The sequence below is a fragment of the Ambystoma mexicanum genome, chromosome 2p, assembly GCF_040938575.1.
Source record: "Ambystoma mexicanum isolate Mex_15411 chromosome 2p, UKY_AmexF1_1, whole genome shotgun sequence".
NCBI classification, from domain to species: domain Eukaryota; kingdom Metazoa; phylum Chordata; class Amphibia; order Caudata; family Ambystomatidae; genus Ambystoma; species Ambystoma mexicanum.
In genome coordinates, this window is record NC_090923.1 from 1,052,962,375 (window position 1) to 1,052,990,271 (window position 27,897).

Genomic DNA, 27,897 nt, shown 5'->3' on the forward strand with positions numbered 1-27,897 from the left:
AATGAGTCCTGTTAACTCTCAGGAATAAGTACAATTGGCAGGAACTGTATTTTGCTGGAGCGTTGAGCATTTACCTGTTTCGCTATTCTTTGATAGTTCTTAACTGATTCTACAGCATGGAAACTATAAATCCAATCCCTACACCTCATTCCCTTGCTAAGCATGTTTCAGGTGCATTCATCCTTTCTCTCCTTTTGCATGTCCTTCCACTCCTCTGCTGCCCTTTTCTATTCTCTGACAGAGCAAGGTCTGGATACACTCCGGTAGGGGCACAGTACCCTACTCTTTGGATTAACTTCGGGATGCTAGACCACTACAGTGGTGACTGGCAGAGTATAAAAACCCTCAGTTTTCGACGATTCGAAAATGAGCACTTGGGCACTTCTTGTTCTACCGAACTGAGTAATTTCAGAACTGCATTGTGCAGGTTCCATACTGTTTAGTCACATGCCACTGGATTGTTTACAATTGGCAATAGCGAATTGCAAATTCAGTAGATGCCATCAAGAGCATAGTAGGGATCGAAATTAAGATTGCATAGGCAGGAGCTGAAAGCAACACCAGGGTATCCAGCATTAGCAGTGACCAGGAACTACCACTGGGGAAAAAGGAGCTAGTAGATAATATGCAAACATGACATTTTGTCGGTTTGTTACCCCTTATCAGGACTCGAGTCATTTAAAAAAATAAAAAGAAAATAAATAAAAAGTGTGGGGGGTTAGAAGGTACGCTCAGTGCTCCAGTTAAGATTTTGAGGTGGGGGTATCTTACTCTCTATTTTTTAAACTTTGAGAGTAAATGTGATTTTAAGAGAGTAAAAATGACTTCTCCTTCGCAAGAGTAAAATGTATGTGACATTCAGCCGACGTGTGAAAAAACTGTATGGAAATCATTACTATGCGGCAGCTTTCTGCATTGTGACAGAATACACTTTTAATTATTTATGCCCATTTGATCTCTCCTGTATATATTTAAATGTTGAAATCACAAAAACCTAGCCAATTATATAGTAAAGCATACATGAATTGTATTGTGTGCTTTGAGATTCGATAGCAGAATGGTCTTTTGATGTTTAATGAAAGTCCTAATTTCCTGGAGCTATTACTACCTAATGGTATGCCAGTGTTATGATACAACAGTGCAGAGAGGCAAGGACTCCATGCTAAATTCTGTATCTGATCTAGTGGTCAAATGGTTATTTATATAGCTCTTGTGGCAAAGCGCTGTACATAGAATATATTCTATCACAATTACCACCAAACCAAAGTCGGTACTCCTTTATCGACCTCGAAAGGATGAAAGGCTGAGTTGGACTTGCCGGGATTCGAACCTGCAAACCACAGATCACGCACAGTTTACAGCAACGAGTGCTCAACCGGCTGAGCTATCTTATTGGCTAACATCCGTCAGAGGTTGGTTAACTGAGTATCGACTGAGGTATAATAATCACAGTACCTAGATGTATAACAAACCATTTATGAAGCGCTACATAAAGTTAAATACCTATGTGAAGCTGAATGGAAAGAAACGATTCCTTTGATCAGTGTGCAGTTTATTGTTTTGAAAGGCTTCAGAGAAATATATGAGAATATATTTTCAAATTCCTTGCTGCCTAAATATAAAATGCACACTCCTTCTAAAGCTGAGAACCTGTAACAAAACCTGTCCTGTACAGGAATATGTCAGAATAAGACATTTTAGCACCTACAAGGAACGATTCTTGTTGCCTTGTTGTTAAGTCTGTGTTTTCACAGGCGCAAGACCAGGGTTCGATTCCGAGCCATGGCACTGTTGCCTTGTGTTCTTTATTTTGAAATTTCTGAACACTTGATGGGAATGGCGTCTGCCCTCTCAAAAACTAGGTGCTGTGAGACAGGCATGGTATCAAGAGAGACACAGGTGTAAACCTTTATTCAATGATCAGGCCCTATCGCTGTGGTGGGATTGCCCTGCCTAAATAAACTTAGGATCATCAAAGTCAGTGTGTCCAAATCAAGTGGCCTGTCTGTGTCCAAACCTATGCTTGCCCTCACAACTAAGAGAAAATTATAGTGAAGGGATGGTTCAACTGAAGAAGTGAATAACAAGGTTCGGAGCACTGGCTAGCTCCCTTTCCTATATCAGGATACAGTTGAAATAGTAGGATCTTGCAAAGCTTGTACCCTCTGTGGTATAGTCTCTGGTTATAATCCACACAAGATTTACAGTTAAAAAAAAGATTCATAAGAAGTTCATGCGTCCTTCCCAAAACTTCAGGTACCAGTTAATGAGGTATCCAGGTATCAAATGTTCACAAGAAACAGTCTTGTTATATTCATTCAAGGCTCAGGGTTCCCTTGCCCAAGCTAAATGCAGTTCTTGCTCACAAAACAAATTTCACAGGTTCTTTTCACCTTACTTTTTCTTTGGAGCCCCCTCCTGGCCGTGATGCAGTTTTTGACCAAATCGTCCACCCATAATGGGTCATGAAACCAGTGGCTCTTTCTCCTTGGCATAACGTTGGGGCTTAGGGCTTTTCTTCATACATTAGGGTTTCCTGGTCAAGGCGCAGTTTTAGACCACACAGTCCACCCATTACAGGTCACGTAACCGGTCACCCCAGCGCTGCCCTCTGCCTCTTGTGTCACTTAGACAACTTGCTTTTGTATAGTCACGGGCACTTCTCTGGCCCTAATAATGATTCAAGCTCTTCAGCATTTCTACAGCCTTTGTCGTTCTCTTTATTCCATCTCCGTCCCCCTCTCATCAGACCCACACTTTGCTAGGCTTCTCTGCCCATTTCTGACTTCCACATCCATCGTTATATTCTTCACTGGCTTTTGCTCCACTGCGCTAGCTCCCCTCGGCAGCCTTTCACTTAGCGGTTTCAGTAGATTTAGTCCTTACATTGTTACGTTACTTCATTACTCGCCAGGCGCTCGCCTTCAGTTTCACACTTCTATAACTTAGCAGTCTGCTCCATGTGACTACGCGGTCACAATATATCTTCAGATTAGATGTGCGCCAGGTTTCATTCACCCTCTGAAACTCGCTGGCGTTTGCGTCTGGATAGCTGGAATTTTCATTCTTCCTCGTGAAAGGCAAGGCTGCTCTACCTGCCCCTCTGACAACCCTGGGCTGACACCAAGGGTAACGAGCAGTTCTGGGTGTTCACCACAGGGACGCCTGCAGACACAGCTCCCGGCACTTACTCTGGCCGATTGGCTGGAAACACGGCTTCCTCGGCCACACTGCCGACTTTCCTGTGCAAACATCTGACGGCTCGCCACTCCGTTATCTCCGGGACTCCCTCGGACACAACACCACTTCCTGCTGCTCCTCGTGCTCTGCATGCCCTGTTCTCCCTGAGTTGTCTGACTGTGTCCATTTTATACTCCCTGCAAATGTTGATAGGCTGCAGGTGATGGTAGTTGGTTTTAAGTGCCTGACTTTGCCTGACCTGGTTAGTGGCACACATTTATTGAAAGTACTGGTTTACCTTTGATTGCATCTTCTTCTCAGAACTATACTTGTTTCTTTCATATGTAATCTTCCTCACTTGAAGATGCTGCTTCCCCTTTGCAGTACTTAGTATCTTGTCAATGGGCGGAGTCGGCTGCAGAGTCAAGCTGTGGTTGTTGGCAGTTTGTGGCGGGAAGTGGTCGAGGGGCGACTCTAACCTTGTTAAGGCTCCATAGGTCCCTGCATAGGCATTCGCGAAGCGTGTAGTTGTGCAACTCTCAACCTGCCTCGTTCTGCTCCCCTATGTCCGACTGGTTTCACAGGAGTGTTTTGTCGCATAAGACGCTAGCTATCAGGGTCCGGAGATATTGTAATAAAATCCAAATAACTTTATACACACCCTTTGACTTTACTTGCGATCGAACAAGCAGAGCTGATGGGTGGGGGTATGTACTCGGCAGCAGCTCAAACGGCAAGGCACCACATCTACACCGTGGGCATGCGACCCGGACTCTGACTCTGAGGTGAGACTGTCCACCCTTTCCCCACCCTTACATGCTAAACTCATACCTTTTCAAAAGTCAAAGCGGGATCAACTGCCTCCCCTTGATGTGACCGATGGTGAAATGCTAGAAGTGGGCGATGAAGAGTCCCAATTGTCCTCTGGGATTCTTGGTCCAGCGGGCTCTCTTGGGATCTTGACTGATTTGCCGATGGCCAGTCATCCGGATGGAGGGACCAACATGTCATCAGAAAACTGAAACCTGAAGAAACATGATGCTAACCTGACGTCAACTTCTATGGGTGCTGGCGCTGAGAGTATCACAATATATTGCTGTCCTCCAAGCTACCCTAGATAAGCCTTTAAGAAAGGGAAATTCCACATGCGCCCTGAGCATCACGGAAAGTGTTAACACACCTACACGCAAAGAATGTAGATGCTACTTTATCCATCTTATAGAAGGGGGAACTATCTCGGGAGATCAAGGGGGGTGGGCGATAGTCCCCAATAGTCGCCCGACTATCATATCGCATGAAAGTGCTTTGGATGATCTGAAACCATCTTCTGTTCTCTCCTCAACCCCATCCTCCTTGTCAACCGCGTCAAGCCTAAACTAGTCCCATTACTTCTCTAGCTCAAATTCAAATCTTGATAATGTCAGATCTCACAATCTCGCTGGACCATTTTTATCAAGTTGTACAAATCAATACATAAGAACTACAAAGATCAGGCCACTCTTTTGGCAATGGTCCATTCCAAGCAGGTCTACCTTGAGTCATTTACAGCAACAGTCCAGACCAGACTAGATGGGGAAGCTGAGCAATTTAGTCAATGGCAAAATCGACTGTGATATAGCAAGAGAAGAACTAATTGATAAAAGTGCTATGATGGAGGCTATCCTAGAATCACAAATGGTTGCATGTTATGTATAACTCTGATAAAAAGCTTTAAAAACTAGTATTGTGATCTGTGACATTGCGTAGGGAAAATCTGAGACTGTGACAAAAGATATGGATCTCCATTGAGGTTGGAGCTCGAGCTTCAGGTAAATCAAAAAAGGTTGCAGCCCCTGGCAAAAGTATCTTAAAGCACAAAAGAGGGGTACTCCCAAAGCTCCACAAATGGATAACCTGGCAATAGGAGGCGATTTTATTTTATAGACCACACTGAGGCAAGAGATCTAAATCAAATAGACACAGAAAATGATCATGTATCAGATCCTACTGATGATCAACTCACACCGTGTGATAACATCGAATCATCTGATCATAATGGAAAGCCAACTGGCATCAAGGAAATATTTCCAATTTTGGGGAAAAATATGATCAAATTGGTGCGCGAAGTGCCTCTAAAAAAAAAAACACTATCAGATAGGAGACAAAAATCGAATGCCTCTCCAACCTTTTTCGAAATCTAAAAACACCCTTACCGCCCCCGAGAATGGCACGGCAAAAATCCAAGGGATATCGATCAGTGGAACCTCAAACGAAAGTAACATTTCTTAACCGTAGTGCAGAGAATGAGGTTGGACAAGAGGAGCGGCAATTGAACCTCCAAATTGAAGAAAATACAATGGTATCCCTCCTGGAGCTCTCAACCTCTATTGAAGCAACCAATGAAGCGTTGGAAAGAAATCAGGGTACCCAAAGTGGGGAATCGCAGCTGAACATAGCTCAGACCACCTCTTCAATGATGCAGAGTAAGGCCCCCAACTCCTAGAGAGTTCGAGACGAGGCTTTTCAAACATTGGCCCAAAGAAATCGTTTCAGAGAATAAGTTGTGATAAATTGATGCGTTTGAGCATCCACTAGTTCTGCAAATATCTCCTTGGAAAAAAAATGTGAAAGACAAGCGGAAGCTATATAAAAAGAAGTTAACTTTATCCTTGGAGTGTCTTTCACTCAAATTATGGTTTTATTCTTAATCCGAGGAACGCAATGACTTGCATCACATTCCTAATCTGTCTGATAAACTCGGATGACATATTATTGTTCGTGTTTGTGAGGGAATCCAGAATGCATTGGGTGATACTGCATTTGAAAAAGAACCTACAAACCTGAAAGCCGCCACATTGTTCTTGCTTTTAGGCTTTGAGCTAAAACATCAGATTGGAGCCCCATTGATGCCCTCAGACAGTCATATGACCATAACTAATATCGAAGGTGACCATCGGAAGCTACCAAGGAAACCTCATAAGTTGCACACACGGAGATCTGACCCACACTCTGATACACGGGCAAGATCTCCTGAGGCAAAGGGTCATCATCACTCTGCCCCAAAAGGTGGACCCTTGAAAGTAACTTTTTCTTGCACAAAGGTGGATGAAAAGGAGGGTACAAGAAATGCATCACAATGCTTCCTATGACTACAAAGTGGAAGAATGGGCATGGCTTCCAAAGACACTCTGAAACTATCAACATCAACAGCGCGATGTAAAGGGCCGCTTGGAGATTATTTTTTTATTTATTTTTTATTTGTTTTGGTTTTAAATGAAAAACCTTTACAAAAAACTTCAATGATACATAAAGACCATTTTACAGGAGAGCTGGAAAAAAGCAAACCAACCATCCAAGGGCAGCAAAGCCAGACCTAAAAGAGGCCCTTGTTTTTCTCATGCGATTGACAGGTGACTTTAGAACTTGAGTATAGAGAGTTTTTCCAAAACTTTTACTATTGTGGCCGTAAGCATTTCCTGACCAGCAATCAGTCTATCCCAGAACGCATCACCCATCAGGCTCTCCTCTTTGGTCACAAATCTTCTGAGTAATAAGAGTCTCATTTCCCAAGTACCTTCGCACTCCATCAGCAGATGTCTGAGGGACTGGTGGCTTGGAGACGCACAATATTTACAGTTTTTTTAGCTTTGTCACCCTGGTTTCTTCTTGCCAAAATTTCCCCTGAATAGGCTATATTAAGCCTTATTCTCAAAGTTATTTCTTATAGCTCTTTCTGGAAACTTTTCGAGATGACGAGGGAGAGAACCAAGCTTTCTATCCGCCTTAAGAAAAAAGGTTTGGAGGATTAAGATTTCTAACTCCATTGATGGTGGCAATCCAATCTCTTGTTTCTAATAGTTTTTTTTACTTTCAAGGGATTACAGGCAAGAGTTTCTGAGGTTAATTCTAGCTTGAGCAAGATGTCTCCCACTTTCTTCTCCAAGCCATTGAGTTGCTTAGATTTGGCTTTTTTGAGATGTTCATTTACATCAAAAAACACAGTGGACTGGCCAGCTGTTGTTGTTTCACGATACAGAGAAAGGAGCTTCCAGTCCACCCAACAGCCCTAAGATGTCCAACCCAATTCAAACCTGAGACTAACTAGCGGGGTACACATTGGAAGATTTAAAGATTTTTTTCCACTGAAGACCCTCTATTTTGTCCCGGTTATAATGCCAAAGCAGAGGCTTTGCTTCCAGTCCATAAAGGAGAACCAGGACTGCTTTGGCTATATAATATTTGATTAGGTGGAGAAGTGAAAATTTACAGAATTTTCCATTCAGTTTCTTCATTTGCGAGATGATCTTGAAGGCTTTGTCTGAGATAGCCGTAAATACTTTAGTCTGAGCGGGGGAAGCTAAGATTTCATAGCCAAGATAAGTGAACTCTTCGACCCGTGGGACTACTTTTCCATCCAAAGCCCACTTTCTAGAACCTAGGCTCTTTTTAGAATGCTTAAAGATGAGGATCTTGGATTTCAGGGGATTAATTAGTAGCCAATTTTGTGCAGCATACTCCCCCAGTTTGAACAAAAGCCGCTGCAGACCAATCGCCGAACTGTCCAACAAAACCAAATCGTCTGCATAGGCCAGCCAATGTATTCTCCTTCCATTTAACCTAGGGCTGGCCAATGATGATGATTCCAAGAAATCTCCTAGGTCTGACAGATATAGGTTGAAGAACAGAGGAGCTCCCAAACAGCCTTGCTGCACCCCTTTAAAGACTTGTATTTTTTCTGACAGGTGACCCAAATCATCCAACCTCCAATCTTATAGTGGTGTTCCTGTGGAGTTCCACGAGCATAGCTAATAGAGAGGTAGGGATCCCGCAACTATGCAGTTTCGGCCACAAAAGGGATCTATCAACTAAATCAAATGCTCTAGACAAGTCAACCCAAGCACCATAGAGGGGCACACCCTCTTTCTCATTAGTTTTTTCGCTGAGTAGGTTCAGAATGAGCCCATTGAGGCTGGTGGAGAGCCCTTTTCTGAAACCTTTTTGGTGCTGTGAGAGGTTCTGCTTAGAATCCACCCAGGATGTGAGGTCTTTTAACAGCAGCCGCATAAAAAGTTTGCTGTCAATATCAAGGAGGGCGATGGGGCGATAATTTGCCAGTCTTAACTGATCGCCCCCTTTGAAAAACGGAATAACTAATGCATTCTTCCATGATAAGGGGGGGGGGAGACCCTATTTAGCAGAATTTCCTTGAAAAGGCGGTTTAACAGCTTTGCCCACATGGTCGGGTTATTTTTAAGAACCTGATAAGTGAGACCATTAGGACCAGCCGCCTTTGATGTGGAAGAAGAAAGTATGAGATCCACAATATCCTGTTCATCAAATGAAAGGGACCAGTGTGGGTCTGATGGCAAGATGAAATCTGTAGAACCAGTTGGTTGAAAATTGTTTGACAGATATTCCACCCATTCTGGCTCTGGGACCAAGTTACAGAGAGAGCTGTTATGGCCGGTCTCTAATTGGTTCAGCGCCACCCAGAAGTTTCTGCAGTTGTTTGCATTAAGTAAATGGAGCATTCTCTCTCCATCTTCCTGTAGTTTCTGGTGTTTATGGTTTTTTGACCAGTTTCTATAGGACTGTTTTGCCAATCTTAGATCTTCTTTACGTGTGATCGAATCAACCTGATTGTTTTTTATACAACGCATTGTTTGTCGCAAGGATCTTTTCCTCTTTTGGGTTTCTTCATCGAAGGGGTGAAGATGTTCCCGATTACCTGCAACCTTCATTTCACTTGGCGGAAGAATAGACCAAATAAAATTTCCGAATTTCTCTGGATGGAATTCCTCACACCTTGTTCGGGGTGAAACTGCTTCAAGTAGTTTATTCAGCTTTTTCCCACCGTATTTGTACTTTACTACTCTCAATCTTCCTTTTAGACCTTCCAATTCCTGAATGTTGCTAAGGTGCTGCGACTTAAATATGTCGGAACAACAGTTAGGGTTGCATGGTCGCTTCCCCCCTTCCAGCTTAAGGAAAGGTTTGGACAGAGGACTGAAAGAACGGGGGATATAAAGATGTAATCAAGAGTAGACTTGTGAATCCCTTGTCGCCAAGTTACTTCCACTTTTTCATCTCCCTCAGATTTTGCTTGAGTCATTTCGAGATCCCAAGACGTCAGGAAATCCCTCCACAATTTTCCTTTTCGCAGTTTGTTCATCTTTGGGTTCACAAACATTCTACTCCTAGGGTGAATATAGTCTGCATTTAAATCCCCTGCTAAGAGGATGTGTGCTCCCTCATAATCGGTTTTCACCAATGATAATATGGAGTCCAGGATTTCCAAAAAGTACTGAAGTTTGGAACTGGCGGGATTCCAGTAAATGTTGAGGACTACCACGATACAATGAAGAACATCCATATACAGTATTAATTTACAAGCTTGAATCCCCACTTCATTGTTACATAATGGTGTTATTTCTTTAAAACTGGAGTTTCTAAATGCAGTCATCGTCCCCCCTGCTGGTCTCCCCTTTTTGTTTTTGTGAGGCTCGTAGGTTTGAGATTGTAAAGCCCTCTATCTCGATGGGATTGACAAGCCACGTTTCCTGGAATAACAGAATGTCACTGAGCCCTAGAAGTTCCTCTTTCACTTTTTTGCTTTTTAGGAAACTAGGGCCTCTCGTATTCCAGGAAACTACTCTTATGCCCCTTGGTCTAAAGGCTATTTTCCTCAGCTCTCAGTTTCGATATTATTTGGGAGATCATCTCTGGGAGTTTAGCTATAAGACTCGTTAATGCTTACTCCTGCCGCCATGGGCTTGTCAGACTCTCTTGATTTCCCAGCTGGTCCTACATTTTTTACAACTTCCTCCGTCCCCAATCTTTTCGAAATGGGGTCATTCTCGAGAAATCCCTCCTCGCTGGACTTGTACACCAACAAGCCGTCTCTGGCGAGTTCATTTTTATTATTAAAGAGGGCTTGTGGGGCTCTACTCTAGTGCAAACCAATTTCCACAAAGAAATTATTCTCCCTTATTGGAAATATTACATACTCGATATCTTTTGATGAGAAGAGGAACAGATTATGATTTTTGTTGATCTCGGACAATAAAACAGATCTACAAAGTGAGTTGTTCTTATTCTGATTAACCAGCCTCAGCCACGCCTTTGGGATTTTAAACATAGCCACCTCCACATCATCATTTTCCTTTACAGGCATGCTGAGCATAGGTCCATCATTCCCCTGGGAAGGGGGTTACAAAGTTTCTGAATTTCCCCAAGCCATTTCGGCTATCATTCTCATTTGTTGAAGGCCTTAAAGACCCTTCCTCTTGGATATAAGACAATTGATGAGGAACAGTCTGGGCCACAGAGAGTGCTGGTTTTACTGTGGGTTTTAGAAAAATAGGTGCCGGTTTCACACTAGTCATTGTCGCTATTTTTGTAGTCCCCCGGGTAAAGTTTTCTTGCTGGGTCTTTCGCGCATTATGTTTTAAAAAATAATGGGAGCAATCTTGATGTTTCTAAGCCCCGTATTTTGACATTGAATATTTGATGCCTTTTTTGGAGAAGTAACGGGGTCTGTCTGCAAACCAATACTTATAGATTGTACCTTGGGACACTGAATGTCCACATTTCGATCCAAAGGACCTTTCTTTTTTCCTTTTTTTTCCAGAGACTGATTTGACAGGATTGGTTTGATTAGGGCTAGACCTCTGTGGTAATTCAGGGACTGATGTAACCGGTGCAATAGTTTCTGGCATTTTCTCATCAGTTTGAAGGGCCAGATTTTTCAAAAAGAGTTTGTCCCTACATTTTTTCTGGCTGTATTTTTTTGATTTCTTTTTTTTTTTTTTTTACTTTTTCTGCGCTCTTTTCGACTGTGAAAATGAAGATGAAGTTTTAGCGCTGTGCCCTCTTTTTTCCGTTTTTGCCTTTTTCTCCCTTTAAAATTTTGAGACACCACTGGATTCCAGGTTGTTTCATTACAAGGACCTTCGCTGGCAGGGATCTCTTCTGTTACATCGATCTGCACATTGGCAAGTCTCCTAAATTCTTCCAGGATTGATTCTGATAATGGAGTGTCGTCAAAAATGGAATGGTCATTGGGTGTCTCTTCACTGATGAATTGACCACGAGTTTGAAGGTTTAGAACTTTCCTTGGGAGGTCTTTGATAAGTTCTTGTGTGGTAGGGTTTCCCTTAGACCCCTCCTTCAGTAAGCTGAAGATTTTGAGTTATTTCCAAACCTTGTTTCACACCTTCAACTTGTGTGTTTCTCTTAAGGTAGGGATCAGGATGGTATTCATGTTACTGAGGGAGACCATTGCCGATTCGTTCTTTGTCATTTCGTTGGTAAGTTCCAACAGAAAACCGGCTTGGGTCTGCACCTCTGATTTTAGGAGTTCAAATACTGAAACCAAGGAGTTTAACACAAAGCTGAGGGCTGCCAGCATGCCATCAATATCTTGGGGTAAGGCACTAATAGAGGGGCGGAACCGGATCCATCAAGAAGATCCTGGGAACTAGAAGTATTGCCTCATTTTGCATGCTTATATCTAGTGGCAGTGGAACATTCTGAAACTTTTCGAGAGCGGATATCCTTCCTTCACACTCTTGGGCACCATCAAAGGGCTGCCATGTGCTATCAGATAGTTCGGTCAGATCATTCACACTTTTATTTCTTTTCCTGGGAAAATGATAATTTATTCTGCTCTGAATCTTCTTTGTTGTAATTGTGTATTCTAACCCCCGCTTCCATCCTTTTTGGATAAAAGAAGAGGGAGCAGTGTCCCCCACTGTGTGCTGACCATGCGTATGTATGAGAGCTTGTACAGTGACCGGGACGGGCTGAGGTGGAGTTGGGGCAGGGGTACTTGGACAACTGTCCCAGCCCCCTCTCCTCCACCTAAATATGAGCCTTCCTGGTAAGGCATGTTTTCTATGTCCGGAGAACTGCGGAGTCTCATTTAGTACCTTGGAGGTGAGGAGGTATAAGGAGACCCAGCCGACCAAAGGATGCTGACACCAGACAAAGGTGTTTGTTGTTTATTCTTCCTTGGTATTCCGGGTTACCACTCTTCAATTTAGGTGCTATGTATTAATCAAAACAGATGTGTTTCAAAACCTCCTAAAATAGATAACCCTCCCGAGATATAGATATAAAAGCCACCGTACAGTACCTTCTTGTCGCGCTCATCCAGCGCCCAACAGCCAGCGCCCTTTAGTCCGACGGGCTTAACGCCGCAAGGGTGGTTTGTGCAGCGCTTTATCCCGAGTGAAGGTCACGTGAAGAAGCCCGTGATCACGCCCAAGCTCCGCCTCCTCCAGGAAGCGAGTGTTGTTCAGGCCGAGTTCTTAATGGCTCTGAGCGCTGGTTTAAGGGCAGCAAGCAAATAAGTTCTTTTAGCAAAGCGAGTCTCCACAGGAGCATCAACACACCTTGGAGATTATGCAAATTGGCTGCTGGAATACAAGAGGGTTTCTTCATCTTTTCAGTAATGAGGAACAGGACCTGAAAACCTTTGACATTCTATGCTTCCAGGAATCCTGGTTGAGGTGAGCGCCTTAATGTGCGGGATATACAACTTTTCTAAATCCAGCAAAAAAAGGTCCAACTGGTAGACCATTTTCTGGTCTCTTAACCTTAATTAAATGGACCAAGGAATGACTGTGCTAAAACACTATACTCCCAATCCATGGATCCAAGAGTTTACGCTGGAGATCGGATCAAGGCTAAAATTTCCAAAGCTCATTTTGTATTTCCGAAAACTTGTATTGGAATACGGTAAAAGTAAAGGGGGCTGAGTTTATAAAATCTGTGATGGACCTGACGGACCAGGCGTGCATAGATTGTGTGAAGACTTAAACGTCAGGTGTATTGATAATAAAGGGGCCCCTTAAAACTATTTAAGCCGTATCCTCCTCCTCGAGAGCCACAGCTCAAAGATGGTTGCAAGAGATGGAGGTTGGAGAGCTCCAAATGCTTAATGGCCAAACAAGGCGTGATATCCTGGCTCAAACCACCGGGCATTGTGGCCCACTTAGGACCACATTAGATTTCTTCTTAGTTTCAAGTAATGTTCTTCGAGGGGTCACATCCCTGGAGATCCTCCAAAGGGAACACAGTGATCATGCCCTCTAGAAGCTGAGATGCAAAGGTATGCCCATGAAGAAGAAAAAGTAAACGCATTGACGTTCAGGTCTCCCAAGGTAGAAATAGAATTTCTATAAAACCCAGTAACCTCTTGGGTGTTATAACAGAATTCAGAGACTGTGTGGATGAGGATAATTCAACTCTGAACTACATCCCACTACTCTCAAAATGTGAACAAGTTCTGTTTGCAGAGGGTAAATCTGAGTTACTTCGGAAACACAAATACAGCTCTAAATTGGTAGAGGAGCGAAAAAAGATTTAGATAAGAAATGAGTGCTAAATGATGCCCCTAGGATCACAGGAGCCTTGAATAAGAAAAAGTGAAGGCAACAATCTAAAAATTGCTTCTCGTTATTTAACGCTGAAAGATCCCAGCGAGTGAGCCAATGCATCGGGTCCTTTAGTCCCTCGCCAAACTGAGTCTAAGGGGATAGGAACCTCACTGAACCTTTTTCTGTTAAATCTGCTTAAGCTCCAGGTGAGCAGAGAAAACAAGACTCTTATTTGTGGACCTGGAGCAGGGGTTTGACAGCATTAACAGCGAAAGATTGTGGGTCAAATTAAAAACTGGAACTGCCCTCTACATCTAAATCAGGCTATGAGAGAATTGTACTCAGGAACATCAATGTAGGTTAGACTGAACATGCAGGGCCTGCTATCTAAGAATATTGAGACCTATCGGGTTTGAAGCAGGGCTGTGCATTGGTGCCTGCCCTGTTTAATTTGCATTTCTCCAGCATGGGGTCTGGCATGGATTCACATGCTCATGAATATTCCCCGTCGTCAGGCTGGGAATCCTCGGTAAAGAAAAATCAGTATCAGTTTCGTTTCTGAACTGTCTTTCGTAGTAGTAACCAATCACTGATCTCTGCGTCATACTGACCACAGCCAATGACTGCCATCTCCCTAAGCCCCGCCTCTGGCAGCCATCTTCAGATTTTTACCGCACGTTCAAGTGTTGGGATCCTCGTGCTATTGCTCTCGAGCTTTAGTGCTTTTTTCGCGCTTTTTCTTAGGAAAATGTTCTCTTTTTCGGTCAAAAGAGCCTCAAGCTCCACCGTTTCTTTATCCGATCAAAGGGGACCCGTGTCGGATTCTTATACGCCCCTCAAGGGTGAAGATTTCGTCGAGCCACGCTTTTGGAGGACTCAAGAAGTTTCTCAGGCCCATCTCGATCATGGCCCAGGAGAAGGGAAGCTCGACGCCCGGAAAGCTGTTCAGGGTCTGCCCTGGATGCCAGCTTCAGAATGTCTTTAAGGAGGACGAACACTCCCTTTGCCTCTACTGCCTGCATGAGGACAAGACGCACGTGGAGAAGGACTGTGCGTTTTGCGGCAATATGTCGGAGCGGACCATGAAGGACCGCCATCTGCGTCTCGCCAACTGGCTGGAAGGGAAGAGCCCGTCAGGCGAGAAGAAGAAGTCCGAGCGGTCTTCTAAGACCTTTGAGGGCGCCCCGGGGACGGGGGTCCAACAGAAGGCCAAGCACCGCGAGTCCGCTGGCACCGGGAGCGCCGAACGGTCGGGCTCTACGGGCGCCAGGCAGGGCGCATCCTCCCCGGCGCCATCAACCACGAGCCAACGCTCTGGCTCGGGTAAGAGGAAGACCGAGCACCCGGCGAAGCTCCTGGAGAGACCCCGGTCGAGCTCGAAGGCCCCATCGGAGGGGGAGCGAGGCGGTGACCCTCCCCCTAAGGAGAAGGCGGTGAGCGCACCTAAGGTGGTGGCGGCGGCGGCCCTGGCTCGGCCTGTGGAGGCTACACCAGTGGTGGCGACCTCGGGGCCCAGAGTCTCCCTGCCACCGCGGAGGGAGTCCTCTTTCATGCCCATCGACAGGACCCCCGTGAAACCTCCGACGGAGAAGAAAAAGGGGGGGCAGGAGGTCGTCGTGGATTCGGCCTCAACCTCTGAGGAGGAGCTAATCGAAGTCTTAAGCCACGGCGTTGGCGTGGAAGAAGACCAGCCTGTCGGGAGGGACCCCCGACGTAGGAGACGACGAGAACGTCGAGGGTGCCGACGGGGCTCCTGACCGCCCGTCGGACTCCCCTCAACCAGTGCCGCAAGACAACTCAGCGCCATTTTGTTGGCTATACAGTCCTTATGCTCGGAGATAAGGACAAGATTGCTGTTACCACCAATGGAGAAACCTCTCCCGACGCGGGACCCGGAGCCAGGCCCTTCTGGAAGCCCCCCCTCCTAAGAGAAGGATTCATCCTCCACCTCCTTTTCAACCATCGCGCCCTGCTCAGCCCTCCTCCCCGTCCACGACCCGTGGGGATGATACGGGGACTGACACGGCCGCGACGGGCACAGACGACGAGGTTTACGACGAGGATCTCCCATCGTCACCTCCTCCCCGGGCTTCCCCGCCCGACATGATTGGATCGTTTCATGCCATGATCGCCAGGGCATCAGAGCTTTTCCAGCTCTGCCCGGAAGAGAAGGAAGGTTTCCTTTATCAACGGCGCAAGACCAAGAGGAAGACGGTCCTCGCTGTACTTCTACTGGACGATATCTGGGATGAGGGTCTCGCCCTCCTCAAGAACCCATCCACAACGCCTGCGAGAAGGGACCGGTACGAGAAGAAGTACCGGGTCCTGGACGCGGCCCCCTTGTGCCTTCGGGCACAGCCGACCCCGGACTCTGTCGTCTCCGCGGCGGCCAGGAAGAAAGCAGGGGGGGGGCCTCGGCCTCTACGTCAACCTCCCCGCCGGACGGCGAGGGAAAGAAATTGGACACGATGGGACGCAGAGTCATCTCATCGGCAGCGACGACAATTAAGGCTGCCAACGCCTTGGCTATCGTAGCCCACTACGACAGGGAGTTGTGGTACAAAATCGCCCCCCTGCTGGACTTCTTACCAGACGACAAGAGGGCAGAGGCCCTAGAGATCTTGCAGGAAAGAGAAGTGGCGTCGGACCACGCCATTACGATAACGACAGACATCGCCGACACTGGATTTCGCCAGTTGGGCAACGGCGTGTGCCTTAGACGGCGTGGATGGCTCAAGGCAACTGACTTCCATCAGGACGTGCACACCCAGAGTCTTGGACATGCCGTTCAACGGGAACAACCTGTTTGGGGAAAACAGTGTACGATTTCCTACAAGCCATCAAGACGGACACAGAGACGGCCCGGGCTCTTGGTGTTCTCCAGCAACGACGGCCGCCCTTTTCGGAGTGGCGGAGGCAAGCAGGGTGCCTCCAAAGGTTCCGGTGGCGGATTTTCCACCTATCGTCTCAAGCGGCCCGTTTGTCGTCGCAAGAAGCCTATAGGGGACGAGGCAAGTCGGGCGGGCCCCGCAGTCGTCGCCAAGGAGGGCAAGGCGGCAAAGCCTCGTCGAAGCAGGACTGAACCGGCCGTGGGGTCGGGCCCCCACCGAAGCACCCCCGTGGGAGGCCGGCTGGCGAACTTCGTCAGCATGTGGGAGTCCATCCCCACCGACCGTTGGGTGCTGGACGCCCTGGCCCAGGGTCACGCGCTCGAGTTTCTAAAGAAGTGCCCACGCGTCCCCCCTGTGGCCAGGAAGGAACATCACGTCCCTCAACTTCTCTTGGAGGTAAAGGCTATGCTCAAGAAAGGCGCCATCGAGCTTGTCCCAAAGAGGCTTCGGGGCTCCGGAGTTTACTCAAGATACTTCCTCGTGAAGAAGACGGGAGGATGGCGTCCCATCCTGGACCTACGACGACTGAACAAATTCATCAAGGCATAGAAGTTCCGGATGGCCACCCTCCAGCATGTCCTGGGTCAACTGGAGGAGGGCGATTTCCTGTCGTCGTTGGATTTGGAGGATGCCTACTTCCATATCCCCATCCTAAAGGGACACCGAAAGTTTCTCAGATTCGTGGTCCAAGGGTGTCACTACCAGTTCAGAGCCCTTCCCTTCGGATTGAGGTCGGCACCCAGGGTGTTCACCAAGTGCCTTGCACCGGTGGCGGCGCGGCTGCGCCTAGAGGGGATCCACGTCTACCCCTACATGGACGACTGGCTCATCTGAGCAAAGACAAAGGAGCTCGCCGCGGAGCACACGCCGAGGACCGTCCAACTACTCACGGACCTGGGATTCTCCATAAACTACGCCAAGTCCCACCTGGTGCCCGCTCAAGACGCACTGTTTCTGGGAGCGAAGCTCGACACAGTGGCGCGTCTGGCCTCTCCGTCGGAGGAAAGGACGAGGGCCATCTTGGGCAAGGTGCAGCGGATGCTGGTTGCGGACGCGGCCAGGGTGAGGTTCATCAAGTCCCTCCTTGGAATGATGTCTTCTTGCATTTATCTCATCCGCCTGTGCAGGCTTCGGATGCGCCCGTTGCAGGAGTTCCTGGACGCTCGCTGGATCCAGACGACGGGAAGCTTCGAGGACAGGATCACACTCGACGAGAGCTTCCAACGAGCGATCCGGTGGTGGGGCACCCGTGCGCATCTGGCGGCGGGCATGGCCTTCCAGACCCTGGGCCACCAGAAGACAGTGACCACGGATGCCTCCCTGGAAGGGTGGGGAGCGCACACCAAAAATCTGCACGCGAGGGGCCTTTGGCTGCCGACGGAGAAGTCCCTCCATATCAACGTCCTGGAACTCTGTGCAGTGTTTTGGGCCCTCGGGTCCTTTCTTCCGTCCCTCAAGGGAAAGGTGGTGAGGATCTTCACCGACAACACCACCACCATGTTCTACATCAGGAAGCAGGGCGGTACCAGATCCCCAGCCCTGTCCAAGGAGGCTCAGGATCTGTGGCATTGGGCTGTCGCCCAAGGGATGTTTCTGGTGCCGTTCCATCTGGCAGGGATAAAAACACCATCGCCGACTCGCTCAGCAGAGAGCTGCGCTCGTGCCACGAGTGGGAACTACGACAGGATCTAGTGGACCGCCTCTTCCGACGGTGGGGCACACCCCAGATTGATCTGTTCGCGCCGGTGACGAACTCCAAGTACCGGAGGTTCGCCAGCAGGTTTCCCCAGCCGAGGAGCATAGGCGATGCTTTCTCGTTCCCCTGGGAGGGCCTGTTCCTATATGCGTTCCCTCCATTGCCGCTGCTGATCCGGCTCATCAACCAGCTCAAGAGGTCACGGTGCAGGATGATCCTCGTCGCACCTGCGTGGCCGAGGCAGATATGGTTCCCGGACCTTCTGGACTTGTCAGCGTCCCCGTCAATCAAGCTGCCAGTGGTCGCGGATCTTCTCTCCAGAGAAGGAGGCGCCATCCTCCATCACTACCCGAAGTCGCTGAACTTGCAGGCCTGGCTCCTGCAGCGTTAGTTTGGAGGTTACGACATACCGGCCGACTGCAGAGAGGTTCTTGCAAAGGCCAGGGCGTCCTCAACTCTTAAATGCTACGGACACAAATCGAAGAGGTTCTCTGTCTGGTGCCACGCACAGAAGATTAACCCTCTACGGATTACGGCTCCTCAAGTTCTGCCGTACCTGCTGACGCTGGCCAAGGCTGGACTGGCGCACGCTTCTATCAAGATTCATCTTGCTGCAATCTCCCGATACACCAGAACCACGGGACGGACGTCTTTGTGGTCTCATCGTCTGGTGAAAGAATTCATGAAGGGACTGTTCAGATCGTTCCCGCCGGTGAAGACCCCGGCCCCAGCGTGGGAGCTCAACGTGGTGCTGACCAAGCTCATGGGATCTCCGTTCGAGCCTCGGCACTCAGCTCCGTTGAAGTTCTTGTCGTGGAAAACAGCGTTTCTTGTGGCCATCATCTCCGCACGATGGGTGGGTGAGATCCAGGCCCTTTCCTGCAAGCCCCCGTACTTGACTTTTCACGACACGAGGGTAGTGCTCAGGACGCACCCCTCCTTCATGCCCAAGGTGCCATCGGACTTCCACCTCAACGAACCCTTGGTGTTGCCTGTTTTCTTCCCGTCTCCTTCGTCGCCGGCTGAAAGGACTTTGCACTCGCTGGATGTGGCTAGAGCGCTGAAGTTCTACGTGGACCGCACGAAGAGTTTTCGGAAGACGTCACAACTTTTTGTGAACTTTGGACCTGTCAATCAGGGGAAGGCTCTCTCGAAGGCTTCCATTTCCAGATGGCTCTCCAGCTGTATCATGTACTGTCATCGGTTGGCAAACTGACCGCTGCATGGCCGTCCGAGCCCATTCCACCAGAGCGATCGCAGCTACCACGGCGTTTCTATCTGGTGTGCCCTTGCTGGACATCTGCAGGGCTGCTATGTGGAGGTCAATGCACACCTTCACCAAATTCTACTGCGTCGATCAGGATTCCAGGGAGGAGTCCAGGGTCGGCCAAGCAGTGCTGCGCAACCTGTTCGCCTAAGGTGAGCATGGTGAGGAGGTAAGAATTGCTTAATGTTGAGTTTTGGATGTAATGCTTAATGTTGAGCCTTTGCCACCTCCCGTAGTTGTGCATGTGTGTACTGCTATGTATTCTTTTATTCATGAGCATGTGAATCCATGCCAGACCCCATGCTGGAGAAGGAACAAGTTACTTACCTGTAACTGTTGTTCTCCAGCATGGATCTGGCATGGATTCACATGCGAACCCTCCCGCCTTCCCCTCTGCGGCTCTTCACTTGGTCATACTGCCACTTCACGTGCTACCAAATCTGAAGATGGCTGCCAGAGGCGGGGCTTAGGGAGATGGCAGTCATTGGCTGTGGTCAGTATAACGCAGTGATTGGTTACTACTACGAAAGACAGATCAGAAACGAAACTGATACTGATTTTTCTGTACCGAGGATTCCCAGCCTGACGACGGGGAATATTCATGAGCATGTGAATCCAGGCCAGACCCATGCTGGAGAACAACAGTTACAGGTAAGTAACTTGTTCCTTATCAGATCTGGTTATGAGCCAAAGCAAAGTCAAAGCAAAGTCAATGCTTTTCCACCCAAGATCAATAAAACCTTTATAACCTGGATCCTGTATGCAGATGATCTGATTTTATTAGACAAAATCCCCATTGGCCTCCAGCGCAGAATAAATTCCCTCCAGGAATACATGACTGCTAATGACCTGAGAATTAAAGTTAAAAAATCAAAAAATATGGTCTTTGGTTCTAACAAAGGCAGTCGAAAGCTAAAATTCAAATGGTTTGTTGGCAAGGCGTTCTTGGAGTGTATACACTCGATTACATATCTGGCTGTGTGTTTTAATCAAAGTCTGATTGAAACCCCGTGGGCATTGAGATTAAGAGCGAAAGTGAAAAATGTGGCTTTGCAAGGAATGATGCTCCATCAGAGGTTTGGAAAGTTCTCATTGATCCCTCTGCTTACTTTCTATAATCAGAAAGTAAGTCCAAACCTCTCCGATGGTGCGGAAACAGGCCTGAACCTTCCTTGGCAAGTTTGGGAGACCCTTGAAGGAGCATTCTGGAGGAGGGCGCTTTGCCTCCTGAGAAGCCTACCTATGGCCTGTATTCAGTGTCGAAGTGTACGAAAAGAAGTAGTGGAGCTATGTTCCCTACTGGTCTGCACTGCTCCCCGCAAACCCCATTGCCACACCCCCTCCCATGCACAATATAAACCCCCAAATGCATGCACCTGCAGTTTAAGGGAATGTTCAGTGCACTACACTGAAAATGCAAGTTTCAACTGCTTTCTACACTTTTATTTTAAAACGAAACTGTTCCGGAACGGTTTCTTTTTAAAATAAAAGTATAGGAACGGTAAAACTTCATTAAAAGAAGTAGAGGAGCACCGCTCCCGACCGCTCCTGCCCACTTCGAACACTGCCTGTATTAGATTTGAATTGGGGCTGCATTATCTGTATTCTATATCCTTGTGGAAGTCGATAAACCTGTTTTCTGTAAATCTCAGCTCAAACATCTCCTCCATTGAATATTCTTGATAATAGATTGGCCAAGGGGGAGTAATGCTTCAACTAGGGGAGAACCCATCTCTGATCTTTTCAGTGGTGAAATTCTTAAATAAGCTTTTTAAAGACAATCGGTCATGATATACTAGAGGAAAGGCTTCATATGATTTGATTCTGGGGCTTCTCTCCTGTTTATTGTTTGGAATGTCTATCTTGTGGACGTATTTTACTTCTTGATCCGTCTGTTCCCTTGACTATGCATTACTGAGGAAATCCACATATGGAATAACTTTTTCTTTTTTAACGAAGAGATTTCTTTTTCTTTTCTTTTATGATAAAATGAGGTTTAGTGATTTGGAAATGTTGAAGGTTTGAAATAAAACAAAACGAAAAAAGTTATCACAGTAAGGTACTGTCACAGTAGCATACTAAGGCGGGGGGGTGAATTGTCGTCAGGACAGGGGGAATACCATGTCTCGCCTTCTGGCATGCTCTCCCCAGAGACTCTCTACCCATGCGGTACTCCCTTGCTTGTCCACTCCCAGGGTCGAGATCCAAAAGTGATGGCCCTTCCCTGGCCACCTGACTAGAAGATCCCTGGAGAATAGGTGGGATAATGCCATCGGGTTTCTTACAGAAGACCCCATTCACACGCGTGGTCCCTCAAATTGAACCCTGTCCCTTGTGCTTTAAATGTTGTATAGATGTGTCCTAATGTTTATTGATAGATGTCCCAAATGCACAGAGTTAAATTCACATATGCGAGTTTGATCAGCATAAGTTGTCCCGGGAAGCGCAAAGTAGCTACTGGTAGCTGTTGGTATCAAGCTAACCAGGCTCTTCTAGTGCCAAGCTCCAAACAGGAGCTAAATGGCTGCCAGCTCCCCTCTATTTCGAACCGTGTAGTGTAGACCCTGCTGGTGCTCTGTGGAGAGACATCCTGTGTATGACCCACTAGTGCAGTGGTGCACAAAACATTGCCCATGGTACTTCAGGACATTCAAATTCACATGAGTTTTATGGTAAGTGTTGCCTAGCATAAAGTGGAAGTCAGTTTCTTTATCTTGCGTTCTCTCTCCCTATCCTTCTCTCGTGTCAACTGTGTGAGGCTTGTTTGTCTTTAAAGCCTGATACCTGCAATTTAACTTCCATTTTAAAAACATGATTTTCGTCCCATGATGCAAATACATTGAAGTGATAATGCCTTCGCAAGGCAATTAAAAAAATAGAGCAACAAATGAAGAGTGCATCTCAAAACGTACATGTCATTTCTACTTTTTTACTCACATTTGAGAACTGGTGCCCCTACTACCTTATCATTCCTATGGACATCCCTACAAAATGTATGGAAATGTATGGAACTTGCTTGGTTCACTTGACCCTCCGGGAAAACCATTTATGCACCAGTACATATAACTATACTAAGGTCTTTAAGTGGGTTGGGGCTAGCCAGGGCAAAGCCCTGGCAGTCTCCAGAAAGGGCTGCCGACCCGGGGTCCAACCCCGACTAGCCCGAGCCATGCTAAAACCTCAGGCAGCCTGTGTAGCTGAAGCGCTGCATGGTTACACAGGCTGCCTGCAGGTGTCAGCATTTAGGATTAGAAAAAAGAAAAGGCATCACCTTTAAACCGAAGTACTGATACCAGCAGGCAGCCCGTGTAACCATGGCTTTGGCTACATGGACTGCCTCATGACTGTTCACAGAAACAGGAGGAGGGCTGAGTATAGAGTCATGCAGCACACAGACCTTTCATGCAAGGGGCCGTGGTTTTTAACCACCTGGCTCCTTGAATGAAAGGGCTGTGTCTGAGAGCTGGGTCGCCCTGTTCATGCCTTTGGTGCGCGCAGCCCCTCCTTTTGTAAACATGTACTTAGGACACGCCCCCTAACACCCTCTTCCCCCCCCCCCCCCCCGCCCCCACACACACCCTCAATTTAGCATTCCAGTACTGCCTATACTCATACGTTGCAATGGGTTCCATCGTGCTGTTAGTGCATCCTCTGCCGCAATCTAAATCTCATGCCGAGTGAATTTAGGCGCGGCCCTCACGGAAACCCACGACGCAAGGCCCCCAGCTGCACGCCACCCCCATAGACTATGTGGGCCATAGCAGACACACCCAGCCCAGGGTGGATTCAAGTTGAGCAGTGGGTGGGGATCCAGCGAGCGGAGTAACCAGAAGAGCGTGCCTCTGCGGCCTGCTGCATCTTGTAGGCAGCAGGATTCCCCCCGGGGGAAGCCTGGGCGAGAGCCCCGGCCGCGCGCGCGCTTCGTCATCGCCTGTGTTTGCACACGGAGGCTTGTGCTCACAGGCCTCGCATTCCAAGAACACCGCAGCGCCAACGCGTTTCGTGTGATTTGAAATCCCATCATGGCATCCGGAAGGGCCCGGCGTGTGCACATTGGGGCGCAGACTGTGCTCGCTGGCTGCCTTGTGTGTTAGGAGATGGCGGCACCAGCGCCCCCAATCCGATGCCTATTAAAGACCAGTCTAGGTCTGTGGAAGAGTGGGACATGCGTGGATCAACTCCACCCTGCTTCGAATGCACGCGTGGACGGTTGCCCACGCTTGCACCCCGGGTGCTACCCGCAGTCTACCTGTTGTGTGAAACGTGCTCAAGGACGCCCACCTGCAGTCTGCGCATTCCACAAACGTTTATATTTCTGAAATGTCCGTTTGCCTTGCTGTTTAATCTCATTAACAAAAATCAAGATCTGCTGCGTGAATAAAAACCACCTCCTAATTGCATTACCTGCTCTGAGCCTCTAATGCAACAGTGCATAAGGCCGTGTGCCAAATCTGTGGTGTCGCAGTGTATTGCACGCGTGCCTTGTCCCAGTTTTGTACTGCACGTGCCATGTGAGGTGCATAGAGTATCTCCCCAGCCCTGCTACCTGTAGGTCTGTGTGGTGGGTAGTCGGATAGTGCAGGGATCTGCTTGCGGGTCGGGTAATTCCTGCCCACCTCCGGACGGTAGGAATGCAGTGGCGTGGGTCAGCGGAGTAGTGCTGGCAGGAGGGATGGCTGCCGGTATGCCCGCCGCCTCTAACATCCCACGCATATGAGAGTATGTGCTGTATGTGCTTTGGGAAGGGGCAGTCTACCGAGCGACATCTCTACTGGTAGGCATGTCTTGGTTTGTTGAAGTGGTTTCTTTTTTTGTGGTGATCGGTTCTGGTAGGGGGCAGCTCTGTGTAAGTATGCACCTTCCCTACCTGTCTCGGATGTTTGAGGTGTCGCATGCATGCGGACAGTGCTCTTCCCGATTGGTGCTGTCTGGCCGGGCTCGGGTGCCAACACACTCTCTTTACGCCCCTATCAGTAGGAATGTCATGCTATAGACCCGTGTTTTGGCATATGGCCGTGCGCAGGTGTGTTATTTGGCGTTCCGCCCTGAGTGTTATTCACCCACCCGAGTGAGTGTGTAACGTGCACACACGAACCCAGTGCGGTTCCCCTTCTGTGTACACTGGTGGACTGGGAACCAAAAGAGGCCCTGGAAATAATCTTCAAAGTGGCCCCATATTACACATGTTCAGCGAGCCCAGCCATTTTCCTGTGAGAACATGTTCAAGTAATATAGCTTACCACACAACACGGCCTACGAGAGAATCTCCGAAGTTCCCGAGTCAGCCCCTGTTTTGTTCGGCACGTGGTGTATGTACTTTTGCTGGTGGTGGACATGAGTATCTTTTGAATGGAGTCTGTGCTCCAGCTGGACGTTTGTGACATTTCATCGAAAAATTGTCAAACGAAGTCTTATGCGCAGCATACGGGGAGACCTGCACACTGTCTATTCTTAACCAACAGGGCCCACATTGTCTCAGTAATGATGCGTTCTGATTTCCTTAACACAAAGTGTCCAAGCTGGTGTTTGTATGGCAAATATCAGCGAGCAACGTATATGGTTATAGAACTGCCCACTAGTGCATGTATCCGTGGGGTGGGACATCTCCTTATCCCGTCCCATGAGTCGCTAAAATGTTACTCTGCTTACGCTTCTTCCTTCACCGACCCCCTCCTCCCCCTCTTCAAAAGACCGCGTTTAAATGATTGGCCATCTCAGAAGGGCTACGGGTGGTTTCGTGGCCTGCGCTGCTTTCAGGCCATTCTGGGAGATGTTTTGGGAGTGCAAGCGTAGATGTACGCTCTGACACGGGATTTCAGATCCCTTGAACGCGATTAAAGTTACTCTTCAGTTGCCGAGGTTTGCAGTACCTCGTTTTCCATCGATATTGTGGGCAAACAGCCCGGTTTCCCGGCTTCGCGCTGTTGCTGGGAACCGGAGCTCCGCGTTTCTGGAGGGAAGGCTCGGTCTCCAGGAGTGACTCAGCCCTGGGGTGAGCCTTCGAACTGGAACGCTGCCGCAAGTGCTGGCTCATCTGAGCAAATGGACCACGCCCGGAAAAAGACAGAACGTGTTTTTTTGCTTATTCAATGACAATCTGGTTGTATTGTTGCAATACAATGCAAGGAGTGTCTTCCCTGTGCGTCACTGGGGTTACTGCAGTTTACAGGTATGGGGGTGGGGAGCTTGAAATGTGGCTTTGTTGGCAGGCCAGGTTTACGCTCTCCTACCTTCCCAGCCATGCAGACAGTACAGGGACCAGCATTTTTGTGGCCCATTTTTTTTTATTATTGACTGGAGGGTTCTAGAAAGCCGTGGTGTAAGTGCCAGGTTGCTAGAAAGAGGCATTGTGCTTGAGGCTACAAGGGACAAGGTTACCATTAGTTGCACCTTTTTGTATGTGGTTCCAGATGTCCATGATTTGGCAGAACAATATTTGGTTTGCTCTACTTTTTTGATTCAATGGGTGTGCCAGCTCTATATATAATAATGAGATTACATTTTAACCTGTAGCCAACTAGAGCTTTGTTGGCCTCTAGAATTAAATTCCGTATGATAGTGTAGATTTTGTAAAAAGAAAATCCTGAAAACAGTGAGACCTTGAAACGTACGAATGTTGAATGTACTAGCTTCAAAAAACTGCGATCTGACTATTTTTACAAATCTCTTGGTGAATATCGTGAATTATCCGAACAGACAATGTGGGGAATGGTTTTTGCCACACAAAGAATATCTTTAAATTTAGCATCCATACGATTTTTGAAAACATTATTAGACCTATGAAAGAAGAGTTGTATCTATTGCGATGATGAAATGATCGACTTAATTTTAATGATCAATATAAAGTCATTAATAGATGTGATCTGTATAACAATGTTTTATGCTATGATATATGCACTTTTTATATATGTTTTGTAATTTCTTTCTAATTTCCTAGTACCTGAATTGTTAAGTGTAAATATGTATCATGAAATTGATGCAGGTTTTATGGCTGATGTAAACTAAGTAATAATGTAATGCAAGACATTTTATGTTGGAAAAGTTGTATAACAACTAAAACAATTTTAAATAAAATTATCAAACTTATTGTTCATTATCAGTTGTAATGGTGCAAAGATTCCCCTTCTATATTCTCCAATCCGCCAACCACCCTCACGCGCCCCACTCACCAACACCCCCTCACACTCAGCAATTCTCTATCACCACATACACTCACATACTGTCACACTGCCAAGTCACCTTACATGTCACAGTATCTGCCACACTCTCAACCGTGTTGCCAACCCACACCTTTCGACCACCAGTCCCTCCTGCGGTCCACAGTACTTCATTCTTTCTCACTCCTTCTGCATCTTGCATCATTTCTCATAGTCAATTACGTTATTTCGCCTCATCCTTTCTCTCACTTTGAGCTTGCCTCCTCTTTCTGGCATAACGCTCCCTGTCTGCTTTCTGGCATCGCTCTCCCTCTAGCCCGCTGCTCCCTCTGTGTTCTGGATAACTACTCCCTCGCTGCTTTTTTACCCATTGTTCCATATGGCCCATCGCTACCCCTGTCTCGCAATTGTGACTATTTAAAATGTTAGCAAGTCTGAGAAGGAACCCAACCAGACGCGAACACTGTGTACCCATGGTGCTAGGCATACACACATGACCTCTGACTCGTAACACCACAGGACGTGGCATTACAGACATGGGAAACTTAAACAAGCCTAGGGTCAATACAATGCAAATAGTTTCTAATGCAGTCATTCTATTTCAGTTGATAACAACATTGGCATTCTGAGTGGGTTTATGCTGTTAGTGGTACACCCAGTAGACCAGTATAGTTCGTTGGTACTGTAGTCTTATGTCCGTATAATTGTAATTGGTTATTTAAAACGCGTTTAATACCCGGAGGTTTCAAAGCGCGGACCCGGGGATCGAACCTGTGTTGCTTATCGTCGGCAAGCGGTGCTCCTGAGCTATCCTCCCGAGTGTGATATCACGTGGCCAGTTACTGCCATCATATGGCGTTCTAGCTTCAGCTGCCAGCTAAAGTCATTGTATGGTCCATGCAGCCCTACATTTCCAGGTTCTGCCATAACCTAACACAAGTAGAATAGGCCATGTTAAACTAACGGTGTCACCTAACAATCCCTGGAAGTTCGCCTCCAGGTCAGAGCCACAAAGCAATGCTTTGTGGGTATGTAAATTAGCTGAAAAGCTTGCATTATTAGATCCTTGTGAGAATTATCATGATCTTAAGACTATATAGGATTTATATATCTGTTGTGACTTTCTGTATATGTGATGTCTCAAGTAGTTAGATATGTAAGCGTTTCAGCACATTTTCATACCCACAATGCTTTGTGGCTGTGAACTGGAGGTGAATTTCTAAGGCTGGCTACTAGGTAGCGCTCTGGCATGTGTGGCTTGTTATCTGAAATGGCCTGTTGTACTCTTACTTTAGAATGATTTTTTCCCTACATTTTCTCAAGCCAACATATTTTTTTTAAATTA

The 27,897-nt window shown here is 47.3% G+C and overlaps 1 protein-coding gene across 1 annotated transcript in view; it reads left to right on the forward strand.

Moving 5' to 3' along the window:
- CAPN1 (calpain 1) overlaps positions 1–27,897 on the forward strand; it is a 597,334-nt gene that overhangs the window by 126,475 nt on the left and 442,962 nt on the right. The gene's annotated exons all lie outside the window — the stretch shown is intronic.